Here is a 14,199-nt window from a genome sequence, read left to right as displayed (position 1 = left end):
CCTCTGTCTCCTTGTCTTCATTTTCTCTGACAAGAGCTTTTAAGTGGGAAGGTCCGATGGAAGGGTGGTATCATGGGCTTTCACCCTCAGCAGAAGGTTGGTGGGACTCTTGCCCCAGATTTACCGAGAAAAAGTTCTGGGGCAGGATTCTAATTGGTCTGGCTTGGGTCAGTTCCTATTTCTGGATCAATCAATGAGGCCAGGAGAGGAGGGCAATTGTGGAAGAAGATGCCAGCTCTCACTGGATCACATGACAGGCTGGTGGTAGGGAGGTCTCTGGGGGAATTTGCAGGGGGCCGTCTTTTTAAAAAAATTATTAATTAGTAATTGAATTTTGCGTTCAGTGAGTATTGTGAAATTCTCAGCCCTTCGATGTCCGCTGGATGCTCTTCGTGAATTTTCTCCCTTCCCCTATAAAGGAGACCATAAGGGCTAAACCATGTGAGCTAGGAACTGGTCATGGACACCCCATTCTGTAGAGTCCAGTACCATTCTGGGCGTCTTCCCCAGCCTGTTTGCCATGGCCTCTCCGCTGACCAGGGGCAAGGCCTTCTTGTGTGGTATATTGTTAGGACATGCCTTTGCAGATATAGTTTACCTTGAGCTCCCAAACCTTTGGCTTTTATTATTATTATTATTTTTAAGTTGGGCAAAGTCTTAATATCGCAGGTGAGGAAGGAATGCTGGAAAGAGCAACAGGGTTCAGGCGAGGGTATCTGTCGAGGCCTACCATGTCCCAGGCCCTGTGCTAAGCTCTTTATAGGCCACTTTAAATGAAATCTTTGTGACATTTGAGAGTAAATGCCCTTATTAACCCCATATGAGGCACCTGTGTCTCAAGCAGGTTAATAACTTACCCAGACACGTTCTAAGGACCTTCCAGATGGTCTTTACTTGTGGTCCCCGAGATAGTACTTGAGGGTGACTCAACCAGGGGACCACCAAAGCCCATGTTTGGTATAGCTCAAGTGAGGAAAGTTTTTTTTTACAATATTGTTTTGAGATATAATTCACATACCATACAATTCACCCGTTTCAAGTGTACAGCTCCTTGGTTGTCGTCACTTCCGGAGCTGTGCAACCCTCACTACCTCCCCCCCCCCCCCCCCCGCAAGAACCCAATGTCCATTCGCATTCACTCTCCCATTTCCCCCGGTTCCTTCCAGTCCTAGGTGCGTACTACTATATTCTGTCTCTGGGGCTTTGCCTATTCTGGGCTTTCCGTGTAAATGGAACCCTACGGTGTGGGGTCTTTTGTGATCATTCCTTTCTCAGTTGATGGAAGCTTGTCCAAGAGATCCTCTTGGCACCTCGGTCTGCTGGAATTCCATGACCCTGCCGACCACAAGAAGCCAGACAGTAGAAACACCCAAGCGAACTTTTGAGTACAAACGCGATGCTGGAATAAGTAGTGGGATGCCTGGTGGGTGAGATCTGGACCTTCGATGGAACGGACTCCTTCCTTTTAATACCTGGGGGCTCCAGTGTCCGTAGGGAGAGGGCTACGTGCTGCCCGAGGAGGGTTGGGCACGGGGTTCCCTGGCATTCCCCTGGCATTTGAAGGTACACAGGGCAGGAGGAGCTGGAGGACCTGTCATTTGTGGTGTTAGAGCGGATGTGCCGCTGTGGTTCCGAGGCCTTGGGTGCCAAGGGGGACTCCAGGGGAGTCTTGGGAAACCTCATTTTCTCTGTGTATTCTCAGCCCCGTCCTCCCGATTTTCTCTCCTGGTTCACACTCTGGATGTGGGAGTCCTTCACCTTTTCTGTTCCGGGTGCGGCAGCTGTAAGGAGTGTTACAGCGTCCGCATCGCACCCGGGACCAAACCTTGCTGGTGCTTGAACTGAAACCCGAGCTGAGCCCGAAACCGCCGTGCAGGTTGTGCGTGAGTGGGTTGCCTGTCCTGCTGAGGTCTGTCCTCGCCGGCCTGGCACGGGGCTGATGCAGACCCTCTCGGGCAGGTTGCGTGGGCACAGATCCATGGAGGACTGTCACCTCTCTCAAAATGAGTGGGTTCCTGTGGCTCAGGGGGTGGGGAGCCGGCCTGGGGCTGTGCGGTTGCTGAGGGAAGTAGAGTCGGTGTGCCCCTTCTCCGGTAATGTTCCCTAAGCAGAATGACTCTTCAGGCAAATGGCTGTTAATAAGTGGGCGAAGAGCTTTTCAAGTCACTCGTTTGCTTATAAACTAGTTAAATAAAAGGAACCCATACAGATGTTCCTGCTTGGAAAGCTGGCAGGGAGATATGAGTTTTTATTTGATGGCAAGTGACTTGGTGGGTGCTCCTAGCCTGCTTCTTACCTGATCTCCAGCCATCTGTGGTTTCCTGCCTGCCTTTTGGGTGGGGGGAAAGCACACAGAAGAAACAGCGTGCTTCCCTGTATATGTCACAGTAATGATGTGGGGCTTGGCACTGGGTCCAAGACCTTTCCGGTGTCTTAGAAATGCAGAGACCAGGGTTCTTAATAAATTCAGGTGTTAAGTGCTGAGTGACGAACCTGGCCCCTGAGCCGGAGTGACTATACTCATCATGTCCCCGGGGGTGGGTGTGGACCCTAGGATGCGGGTGACCGGCCGTGTTTCCATAGGGCAGAGCCAGGTGGCCTGGTGTGTGGGTGGCAGTGCAAGGCTGCGTACGGTCCCACACTGTCCACCTGGTGGTGTGTGCGTGCGTCTGTCTTTCAAGCAGGTGCCTTTCCAGTCTAGAACTCTGACAGCGAGCAGTGTTCCCAGACTCCCTTTCCTCTTGGGGTCTGGAGAGAAGGAACTGTCAAGTTACATTGTGCCAACCCTGAAAGCCTAGGTTTTGATGTGATCATGAAAGTGTCTGGACTTAAATGGTCACAAGATGTTCCTGACTCTTCCCCTTTGGAGGTGCTTCCGGTCCCGTTTCCATTCTCGTGAGCCTCCCGACCTGTTGGCCTCGGCATGAGTCACTGAGCCAGACTGCTGCCCATCCCAGTGGCCTGGATGACTCCGGGCGGGAGCTGCTGGCACAATGTCCAGAAAACAAACCACACCCCAGGCATGATGATGCATCGTCGCCTTTCTCTGCTCCGGACCAGCGGCACCGGGGTCTCGCGATGGGTCTGGGGTTCATACCCCATCATCTGGTGCTGCGCTGGCCTCTCGGGTCCATTGCTGGTGGGCCGGTGTGGCTGGTCTGTCTGGTCAGCAGGGGAGTACTTACGTGTGACATTCAGAGGGTGGTCAGCTTGACTGTAGTCCCTCAAAGGTCAGCAGGGGTGTTGAGGTTAGCATAGCACCTCTCTTCCTTGAGTGCAAATGTGACCATGGATCTTGTGGAGACTCAGACTCGCTTTGTGCAGAACATTCTAGATTTATAAATTAGACTTGGGCTTCATTGTTTATTTTATAGTTTGGATTCTTTCATTAAGGAGATCAGAGGCAAAAAAAAACCCCATTATTTTGCCAGCCGGCTACCAGCAGACTCCCCCGACTCTGCAAAGGCATTAATTTGAGTTTTCTTGAGGGACTAGGTTATTTATTGTAGATCAGCAGATTACTAAAGCTCTGTGATTTTAAAGTGATCGAAACCTAACAGGAACCCCTTCCCCTCTGCCCCGCACTTATCTTGCCAGTACTGTCACTTCCTACATTTGTAAATGACAACATTAGGGGCCCTATTAAAAGAGTCGGAGGGCTCCTGGGACCTTGGACATAGCTGAAGGCTACACACTAGCCCCTGAGGGGCTCCTGGGGCATCTGCACCACCGTAGATTTCTGGGGATTTGGATTAGGGTTGGGTGATTTTTGCTGCTTCTGCCACAGTGATTGGGGTACTTTTTCAGGCCAGAGCCTCTGGATCAGTCCACGCTGGGGGACTATTTTCCCGCCAGTTACCTGTAACTCATTGGTTCTCAGCTGGGGCGAGTTTGCTCCCCACGAGACATCTGACAATGTCTGGCTGCATTTTTGGTTGTCACAGCTGGGCAGGGGATGCTACTGTCATCTAGTGGGTAGTAGGGGTGTTGCTGGGGCAGCCCCCACTGCCGGAGTGGTCAAATGTCGGTAGTGCCGACGTGGAGAAAGTCTGCTTTAACCTAAGTGATTACTGAGCAACCCTCCCTCCTGAAAGAAGAGAACACATGCAGGTATAGGAAAGAAGATTTTAAAATGAGTGGTACACCATTTTGCAGGTGGACCTTTTAAGTTGTCTCCCCCCCATTACATTATGTACTTAAAGAATATCTTGGTGGTTTACTAGAGTGTTCATCAAAAAAAATTAAAGATTAATAAATACTACACAAGCATGAGGTTATAAACTAGCATTTTCTCAGGCTTTGGAGAGGCCAGTGCCACAGAGGGTGGTCCGTGAGCCGTGTTCTGTGTGCTGTCGTCCGGCGGTGGGTTTGTACCCCACTAGGTTGGTAGAAGAGATCACGTGAAGTCAGTACATTTGCGCTTCTCAAAACCCTAGTCTTCTACTCTTCTCATCATCTTTTGTTTTTTAAAAGCGAGAGATCCAAAACAAGTCCTCTTGCTTCTCCTGGAATACTGCAAGTTTTTTGTTTGTTTTTAAAGGTATAGTTCCAGATTACCTTCTAGAATTCGCATTTTGCTTTCTAAGTCGTGTTCTTAAAAGGAATCCTCTATTGACAGTACATCATAAATTTCATGGCTCCTCCATGACATTTCTGGGGAAGTAAATGAAAGGTGTAAATTAAGAAAAGCAAGTGTTTGTGGTTCCCACTTTAACCTTCTGTTATGTTAAATGGCTTTGTTGAAGAGGGCTGTCACTGCTCTTGAAAACTTGGGAAAATCCACAGCAAGCTGTGCCATTAGTTACCTTTGGGAGCACAGGATGTTTGATGTGAAAATTATATGGCCACATCTAATTGGGTGTATTTTCACCCCACCGGATATCAGCTCAAGAGATGACTCTTCCCCCTCCCCTGCTTTTTGAGCTAAATTGTTTAACCTGAATTTCGTGCTGTTGAGAATTGCATTCCAATAATCCAAGTGCCATTTTCAAATATCTTTTGTTTAGTAGCATGTATGTATGACCCAGCCATGTACCTTTCTAGACGTCTGGCAAGAGCTGGTCATCAATCCCTCCCTGATTTGGGGGATGATAAAGCCTATGACCCTACCCTTCCCCCCCAGTTTACACTCCTCCCTGTGCCCTGTGGAAACCTAGCCAGCCAGTGGAGAATAGAAAATAGAAACTCTCTGGACTTCGGCTTCCTGTAAAATGGGAATAATAATTCTTATCCTGCCCGTTTCCCAGAGTTGTGTATTCGTTTCAAATGAAGTGTGCTCAGAATTCAAAGAGAAAGCAGATAATGGCAATTGGGACAACTGAAACATCAAAAAATAAGTTTATTCACATACCATACAGTTCACCCATTTGAGGTGTACAGTTTAGCGGTTTTTGGTGTATTTACAGTTTTGCAACCTTTTAGGACATTTTCATCATCTCCAAACCAAAAGAAACTCCATTATCTGTTCATCTCACTCCCTGTTTCCCCCAGTGCATTTGCTGTGCCCCATCTATTCTCTGTCTTCATGGATTCGCCTCTTCCGGGCATTTCGTACATACGGAATTGAGCAACATGTGCCCCTCGGTGACTGGCTTCTTTCCCTCAGCATAACGTTCTCAAGGTCCATCCATGTTGTGGCGTCCGTCAGTATTCTGTAGGATTCCGCCATATGGATGGATCCCATTTTGTTGACCTATCAGCTGATGGTAAACGTCAGAATTTTAAAAATATAAGCTAGACCATTTGCTTTAGTTTTCAAAATTATCCCTTCGCTCTCATCGGAAGTTAAGTGCTGTTATGGTAAACACTGTATGGGGCAAAGATTTCCAAGTCTACGAGTGGTCTTCATATTGGAGCAAACACTAACCTCAACGGATTCTACCTGGAACCAGATATTGGGTAAAGACGACTGCATAGTTCCTCTTCTCCCTGAAACACAAGGCTTTTCGTGTGTAGAGGTAATAACTGTTTTGCTTGGTGACTTTTTCTGTGGGTTGGCTGAGAATTGAGACGGTATCTCCAGTGACTCAGGCCTGTCCCTGATAGCAGGACTGTCTCCTTTGTCCCCATTTTCTCCTCCGGTGCTCATCACTCAAAGGGCATCCAAAAGATTGTGGTCAGATGAGGTTATTCCAGCCTGGGGAGTCTTTGTGTGTGTGTGTGTGTGTGTGTGTGTGTGTGTGTGTGTGTGTGTGTGTGGTTTGCTTGTTACTGTTTTGGTTGTTGGTTTTACCTGTTGTAAATATTTAGAGACCCAGGTATGTTTACGTTCTGGAGATAGGGAAGTGCACTGGCTGCAGTCCGCTCTGGGGTTGGTGTGGCCGAGGGTGGAGTCTCTCTGCTCGGGTAGACCCAGCCTGGGTCAGCTGCCTTGTCATCGCTGCCGACCGCTAGCCTCCGGTACCCGAGGGCATTACTACCCCGAAGTACTCCGAGGAGACACTTTGCAAGGAAAACCTGAATTTTTTGTTTTCTTCATTGGCTGCGTGTGTTAGACATAGGAAGGTGAATCTCACTTTAAGAAGCAGGGAACCCTGAATGGTCTTTGAGAGAACCCTGAAAATTAAGCATTCTCTCGGAACCACCTAGATGAGAACATATGATCCTTACTCTGGGCTCTACGTGCTAGCAGGTGGGCCTCCATTTGGTAGTGGGAAGGAACGGGAGTAAGATGGGGTGACTCCTCCAGTTTGTGTGTGTGCTTTCTCTGTTGCTGCATGCACCCACATACACGCACATACACACACACACACACACACACACATATGCTCGCACGTACACACACGTTTAGGATTTTTTTTTTTCCCTCTCAAGACTCTTTAACCTGACTTTTACTAACAAAGCAGCTGACTCAGGCAGGGTCCTCCTTGAGGAAAACAATGCTGCCTTCTGCCAGATCGCCACAGCCCCAGGCGCGTGCCCAGCAACAGCCGTGGTGCTGGTTCAAGGTAATCTGATTGGCAACAGCTGGATTCTTTCTGGGGCTGACAGAAAGGGGCCAATGTCGTTTCGGAACCAGCGATGTTAGTGAATGGAGCTGGTGAGCCTTTCCCCAAATTCTTGCGTACCTTCCCATTCTGAATGAGATGGTGTCCGGGGTTGGTCCTGCCTGTGGGAATCCATTGCTTTGGAATATTTATATCCTTAGATCCTTCCAATGGGATCCTTCCTTTTATAATGTTTGGAGAGAACTTCTTTCCAAACTATTTCAATTTACTATTAGTTTTTGTGCAATTAGGATCGTGCTTTCATAAACCCCAAGGATTTAAATAACATTTTCTCATAAATCTGCCCTCGTCTGCCCAGTGACTCCGTTACCACACCAAGAAGACCCTCTGGAGTTTGATGTTGTCAGGAAACATATTAGCAGAAAATAGTATGGTATCTAATGCTAATAATTGGTTAGTGGAGATGAGAAAGGAAGAAATGTAATTGGGGCTCCTGTGGCTAACAAGATGTGAATTATGAAAACGTTTCCAGGAGAGATTCCAGGGTTGTTCCAGAAACCTGTTATTTGCATTTTAAAACATTGGGTCTCCACCGATAGGGAAGGGTGGTGCTTGCTGGTTATCCACACTGCTTTCTCTTTCAGAGTGGGGCACTTCCAATTTCCTGAGTGGTAACTGGGTCCCAGGCACACCCAGCCCCTGTGTTGTCTCTGTGGCCACACTCAGTCCCATTTGGGCTGCTTGTGTCTGTCTTTTTGCAGGAGATACATTGGTTTTGAAGGGGAGGCTCAAGTAGTAGACCGTACAAGCCCCGGTCAGCCCCCGTCCTCCTGCCCCCTCGCTTCTGCTCTGGGCTGCGCATGGTCCCCGGTGGCATACTATGGACCTGCATTCCTTCACAAAGGACCCTCGCTGCAGCGGGCGTCTTGTTAAAGGCACAGTATCACATGCCCTCCGTGAGCTGGATTCACAGCGCTTTCTGCAGCCTGTGGTTCTTGGACCTGAGCTTCCACCTCCAGTCTTTCATATCAGTGACGTCTGGGTACGGTAGCTGGGCTTGTAGTTTAGGTCAACACTCGGGAATCAACTCCTGTTCTCTCGGAGTAATTGCTGAGCATGGTTTTGTTGAGCTCGCTGGCATCCTGCCTGTCTGGGGAGATTGCATTGTTAAGGCAGCGACTCTCGGATCCATATGCACGTAATGGAGGTGGAGGTTGGCTGCAGGGAGAAGCTTCACTTTGTATGTGCCGAGGTCACCATGGAACCTCCTCCCTGTCTGAGGAAGCGGATGGGAGAGATTGACCGGTGCTCCGCCAGTGTCTGGGTGTCCAGGGAATTAGTGTGGCCTCAGAAAGGACTTCGTTGAGCGTTCCAGCGATGTCTGTTAGAAATTCATTCATTTTTTGCATGGCTTGGCTGATTTCCCAATATTAAGGTTAGCCATTTGGCATTTTACCTTTCATCCCAGTAAAGCCTTGACCTTCACTTAAAAAGCTAATTTAGTGTTAATACCGTCTGAATAGTAAAATTATCTCCTTTATTCAAAATTACCCAAGTAAGTTCTTTTTACTTTATCCCAAACTCTTTTTTGTTTTAAAGATTTTATTTATTAGCACACGCTCGAGAGGGGGGGAACACAAACAGGGGGACAGGGCAGATGCAGAGGGAGAAGCAAACTCTCCACTGAGCAGGGAGCCCGACACGGGGCTCGATCGTGACCTGAGCTGAAGGCAGACGCTTAACCTACTGAGCCATCCAGGCGCCCCCTTTATTCCAAATTCTTTAAGAAACTATTTTATACCTACTTTTCCTTTGTTGTTTATGATACTCTAATGAAAAAAAATATGTTTTATCTCCACCTTCTCACTATCTGATACTTAGAAGTATTTTTTTTCTCCCAGAAAACAAAACAGGTTGGCAAAATTTTCTTCTAGCCAATAAGCATCTTTTGAAATGATGGTTCAAATCTGCATTCATGATACCTTATCCCTAACATATTTTTTTTTTTGGCCAGGCCATGTGGAGCTTTTATCTGGTACAAGGAAGTGTTACCATGCACGTGTTGCCTTTTCTCCTCGGATGTAACTTTCTTCAGTAAATGTCTCCTCCTAGGATTTAAGGGCCATGTTCAGAAATCAAGGTGCAGTGGATTTGTACTTAGAACCATATGAGGACCTAATGAGTTCTCCTCCTCTGCGCTCTGCTCGTCTGAAGAGTTGAAGCATGTTGGAGGTGGGTGGGGCCCTTAGAGGGCGCCCTCAAGTGACCCGACCAACTGAGCCTCAGAAATGGGGGCACACAGCTAGTTCCTGGGAGATGGCAGTGACTCTGAGGCCCTGCATCTGTCTCTGCTGAGGTGGAGAAGAGGTGAACTTTGCTTTGTAAAAAGGCACGTGAAAGGATGGAAATTGGTTTCCTCCTGTTTTGCCTTCCATTTGAACTCTGGTCTTTCTCAGCCAGGTGAGGTCCGTGAGGGCCAAGGCAGACTTCATTTCTGCATCCCGTGAATGTAGGGATGGTGATCGTGTTTTACCCCCCGCCAGTCTGTGAGCTGGCCACTTGCCATTCCCGACTGTAGGCCACGGTCTGCCATATTTGATGACACCCGCCAATCTCTGTCTGCACGGAGGTGTGCACACGTGTGCCCACATGTATGTGCCTCGCATAGACTCCTCACTTCGTCACTCGCACGTGCTCACAGTTCTGAAACATAACCATGAAGAAAAGAAGTTGCTTTCCACTGGCCACGTCCGCGATCATGTCCTGGTTTGGCTTTACCTTTAATGACAAAAATGGTGGCTTGTCTGCAGCTCTGATTACAGTTTCTTTGCATCTGTGTTAAGTTGTTTGACAACATATTTCGAACGTAATTAGTTCCCACCAAAGTTACCTCACTTTCAGAGGTGAGAATTATTGATGGGGCTTAAAGCTAGAGCAGCACGACCTGTACAGACCTGAACTCTCCTTCTGAGGTGACACATGTGTCTGTGGGCTTTGGTTGGATGGGTGGATGGGTGACTGCTATTGCTTGTTTTTCAGTGTCCTTGTTTGTACATACGTGATTTGTGAGTAAATGATAAACAGATACAAGGATTTTACCCTCTTAGCAATTAAAAAAAAAATTGTCGTTTTGCTCATTGGCTTTTTAAATGGACCGGCTCTTGCCAGTGCCTTTTTCTCAAATGGATTTCCTTTTTTTTTAATTAAAGATTTTATTTATTTATTTGAGAGAGAGAGGGAGGGAGAGACAGAGAGAGAACGACCAAGGGGAGGGGCAGAGGCAGAGGGAGAAGCAGACTCCCCAATGAGCAGGGAGCCTGATGCGGAACTCGATCCCAAGGCCCTGAGATCATAACCTGAGCCAAAGGCAGATGCTTAACCCACTGAGCCACCCAGGTGCTCCTCAAATGGATTTCTTATTCCTTCAAAGATATTGTAGTTTCAAAATAAAATTCTTCCATGTTATATACATAGAACCCTGAACTCGTTTTTAAAGTCTGGGTTTTGCTTTGTTCTTTTCTGTGTAATCCTGGGTAGGTCCTTTTATGTCTAGACACAGAGATTTAAAATAAAATGATAAAGAATTTGATTATACGATTTATAAGACCCATTTCATTTCACAATTCTGATTTCTTTTAGAGACCCACAAATAAGCCTTTCCCTCTTGCTTGGGAGAGAAAACACATAAAAAAGTGACCCAAATATATCAGGGTTTTCCAGAGAAACAGAACCAGTGGGGTGTGTGTGTGTATGAATGTATGTGTATAACGAGATTTATTGTGAGGAACTGGCTCACGCCATGTTGAAGACAGGCAAGTCCCAAGATCTGCAGTAGGCAAGTTAGAGACGGGAGAGAGCTTATGATGTGGTCCAGGCCACATTCGAAGGCCTGCGAACCAAGAGAGCTGATGGTGGAGTTCATGTCCAAAGACTGCCAGGCTGGAGGCCCTGGAAGAGCCCAGGTTGCAGTTTGAGTCTGCAGGCGTAGAGAAACCAGTGCTGCACTTGAAGCACTTTTGGGGGAGGGTCGGCCTTCAGCGGATTGGATGAGGCCCACCCACGTGAGGGAGGGCATCAGTTTTATTTAGTCTGCCAATTTTTTGTTTTTGTTTTTGTTTTTGTTTGTTTTATAGAGAGGGAGGGGGAGGGGGGAGAGAAAGAGAGAGAGAGAGAGAATCTCAAGCAGACTCCACACCCAGCGTGGAGCCTGACATAGGGCTCAATCCCACCACCCTGTGACCTGAGCTGAGATCAAGAGTCGAACGCTTAACTGACTGAGCCCCCCAGGCGCCCCTAGTCTGTTCGTGTTAATGCTGAACACGTCCCAAACTACAGAAACACTCAGAGTAAGGTTTGACCAAATACCTGGGCCCCCTGTGGCACAGTCAGGTCGACACATAAAATTAACCAACACATCAAACTTTCCTGAGACAAAATTTAAAACTTCTTTTTCTTTCTGTCTAAGAGGTGGGCTCAGAACTCTCCTAATAGCCAATAGCTGTTAGCCACATTGGGTCTGAATAACATTATTTCATACACAGTCTTTCTCTCTGGAGGCTTTAGTATTTTTTAGGGTTTTTGTTTCTTCAATGCTTTCAGCTCCTCCTTCTATATTTCTTTCTTTTATTTTTTCTGGCGAAGCAAATTTTACTTTCTAGCTCATTGGGTTCCATTCTTCTGCATTTAATATTTGAATACTGTCCAGCCACTTGGTGAAGGGGGGGGCTATAAGCTCGAAAAAAACCAACAGAGTAGAGTATACAAATATTGCCACAACTTTCTTGGTGACACATCTTGATTCTTGATCCGTGTGGCCATGCCCCAGACCAGTCAGCATGCTGTGTCATCAGGTGCTGAGTCACTGGTGAAAATGAAACCCGCCACGCGCTCTGTCTGCTTTCTCTCTTCACATGCCTCCGCTTCGGACCTTCCCCTTCCCCAGGCGAAGTGCATCTCTCCAAGTCCTCCCTCACACACGGGCGGCGTAGCTGGAGAAAAGTAGGAGGCAGATTTGGTGCTGTTCAGTATTCGTGGCTCCCACCTTCTGGAGACCACATCGTAAAGTTGGTCCGCGCGGCCCATGGCGTCAGCAGTGCTAGGCGAGCAGGAGGGCTGAATGTCAGTTCCCATAGGTGCTATTGCTCAGGGTCCCTCTCCTCATCCCAGACAGTGGCCGCAAGCCACAGTCATTCTTCTTTCAAAAAGTACCAGGTGCCTATTCCAAAATACTCCCTTATAACAACCCCCTCATCGTGCCAGGAGCATGAAACTCACGAAGCCTTCATTTACTTTTCCTGGAGTGTCTCTAGTTCTTTCCACATTACCCCTTGATTCGTGGATGGTCGATGATTGAGGTCAGTCTGGCTTAGGTGACTCGCCTACTCCAGTCAGGATGCCTCTCTTTCCCTGTCCTCAAACCCAACCCAAACTGGCCTCAGAAAAATGCGTGTATTGACTGAAAAGTGCCCAGGTGGCATGCATCAGGCATGGCTGGATCTAGGGGCTCATTTCCTCTCCCTGACTCTGGGTTGATTGATGTCCCCTGATGAAAGCAGGTTGAAGTCCAGAGAGATCTTCTCTTCCCCCACAATTCTGAACCAGTGGTTGTGGTCAGGGGGTGTAATATGCTGAGTGCAGTTGGACCGAGGGGTCCACTCCATGTAAACGACATGGCTTGAGAGTTGGGGTGGTACCTCCTAAACAACTCGAGGTACTCCTACCAGAACAAGTACAGATGGATGCTGGGCAGAAAACTCGGTGGAGGTCTTCTTCTAATCTTTACGATCCATTGAAGAGTTTTGTATTTATTAGGGGAGACTCTGCTGCAGTTCTTTCCCATTACAGAATGATTTTGTATTTGTAGGTACATTTGAATTTGTTTACAAGACATTTTTTTACCCTCCAAAATTTGAAGTGGCTTAGAAGATTTCACATTATACACAAAGATTGGAAATGAATATTTAAAGAAATGAGAAAAAAGAAAAAAAGAAAAGCAGGGTAGGCCCAGAAGAGACGATGAGGACAGGGCTTATCTCACACATCTCAAAGCTGGGAGCCCCCTAAAGAGTCGGTTGAAGTGATGTGCAGATTTGGCTCGGAGGCTCCCAGATCTGGATCTTAGACAGAGGGGGTGTGTGTGTGTGTGTGTGTGTGTGTGTGTGTGTGTTTCTGTGTGCGCGCGCGTGCACAACTTGTCCTCATAAGCCACAGGCCCCTGTGGGAGTATAGACCCCGAGGAAGGGCCATGGGAAGATAATAAAGATGCTGTGGTCTTTGGTAACCTTAGATGCATTGCTTCTCCAAACTCCTCTGGGGCACTTGCCCTTGGGAGCCTTGCCTCTTTGCTCTCAGCACAGTGTAAGAAAACAAAGCAAACAGACAGGGATTTAAACCCCCATATTGCTGGGTTCCTTCCAGGAACAATGGGAGGTTTAAACCATGTCACCTCTGGTGGGAGACAGTAAGGTGAGTCACCACTGTGACAAGGCAGGATAGGATTACCTTAGTTGTAAAGCTGGGCTGATCTTGAAAATGGACTCCTGCTTGCTTAATGACTCACATTCCTGTTTACAAATGAGTGCTGTGGAGAAATGCAGAGTGGGAGGTTCTGTTTCCCAGACAGAGACCAGAGACCGCCAGCCATGGGCAACCACTGCTTCCTCTGAGGGCTCAGGCTGCCCTTTCTGGGGTGGGAGACCTCTGGCTTCTGGCAATGGTGGCTTTCCAAGTCCAGACACAGGGACAGCTGCAGCCAGCCAGGGCCCTCGGGCAGCCCCAGTTTGCTGACCACGCGGCCCCTTCCTACTTGGGAGTTCACGTGGCCTTTGAATGCTTATAATCCACCTGGACCCTCCCCTCACCCCCCACCATGGGAGGACCAGGTAATATGGTAACCATGTAAATTGTTCTGGAAATTGGTTGCTGTTTTGTAGAATTCGTCCTCTGTTTCCATCAGTTTCCTATCTCCCAGAGTCTTTAGCACCCACTGTGCTCATTCTGCTGCTCATGGGTGAACGTCAGAACATAAGATACTGGGTTTTGGGCTCAATCTCATACTCTTATTCCTGAGTTCTGTTATTCAGGATTAAGAAGGGTAAAGAGTTTATTTATGGCATTTTTCCCCTCATATAAACCCTTTAAAAACTAGAGTAGAGAAATCATACATCAATACAAAGGACACAGACATTTTCCTTTTTAAAAGACAAAGTGATATTTCTCTGTTGTGAAATAACCCCTCTTGGATCCCAGGCCT

At 47.7% G+C, this 14,199-nt stretch overlaps 1 protein-coding gene across 32 annotated transcripts in view; it reads left to right on the top strand.

Moving 5' to 3' along the window:
* Positions 1-14,199, top strand: part of TCF7L2 (transcription factor 7 like 2) — a 193,790-nt gene that overhangs the window by 105,897 nt on the left and 73,694 nt on the right. The window lies entirely within an intron of this gene.

Source organism: Ursus americanus, chromosome 6 (genome assembly GCF_024610735.1).
Source record: "Ursus americanus isolate L20-20 chromosome 6, mUrsAme1.1.p, whole genome shotgun sequence".
NCBI lineage: Eukaryota > Metazoa > Chordata > Mammalia > Carnivora > Ursidae > Ursus > Ursus americanus.
Note: the sequence above shows the minus strand (reverse complement) of the source record. Positions and strands in the feature narration are given on the sequence as shown.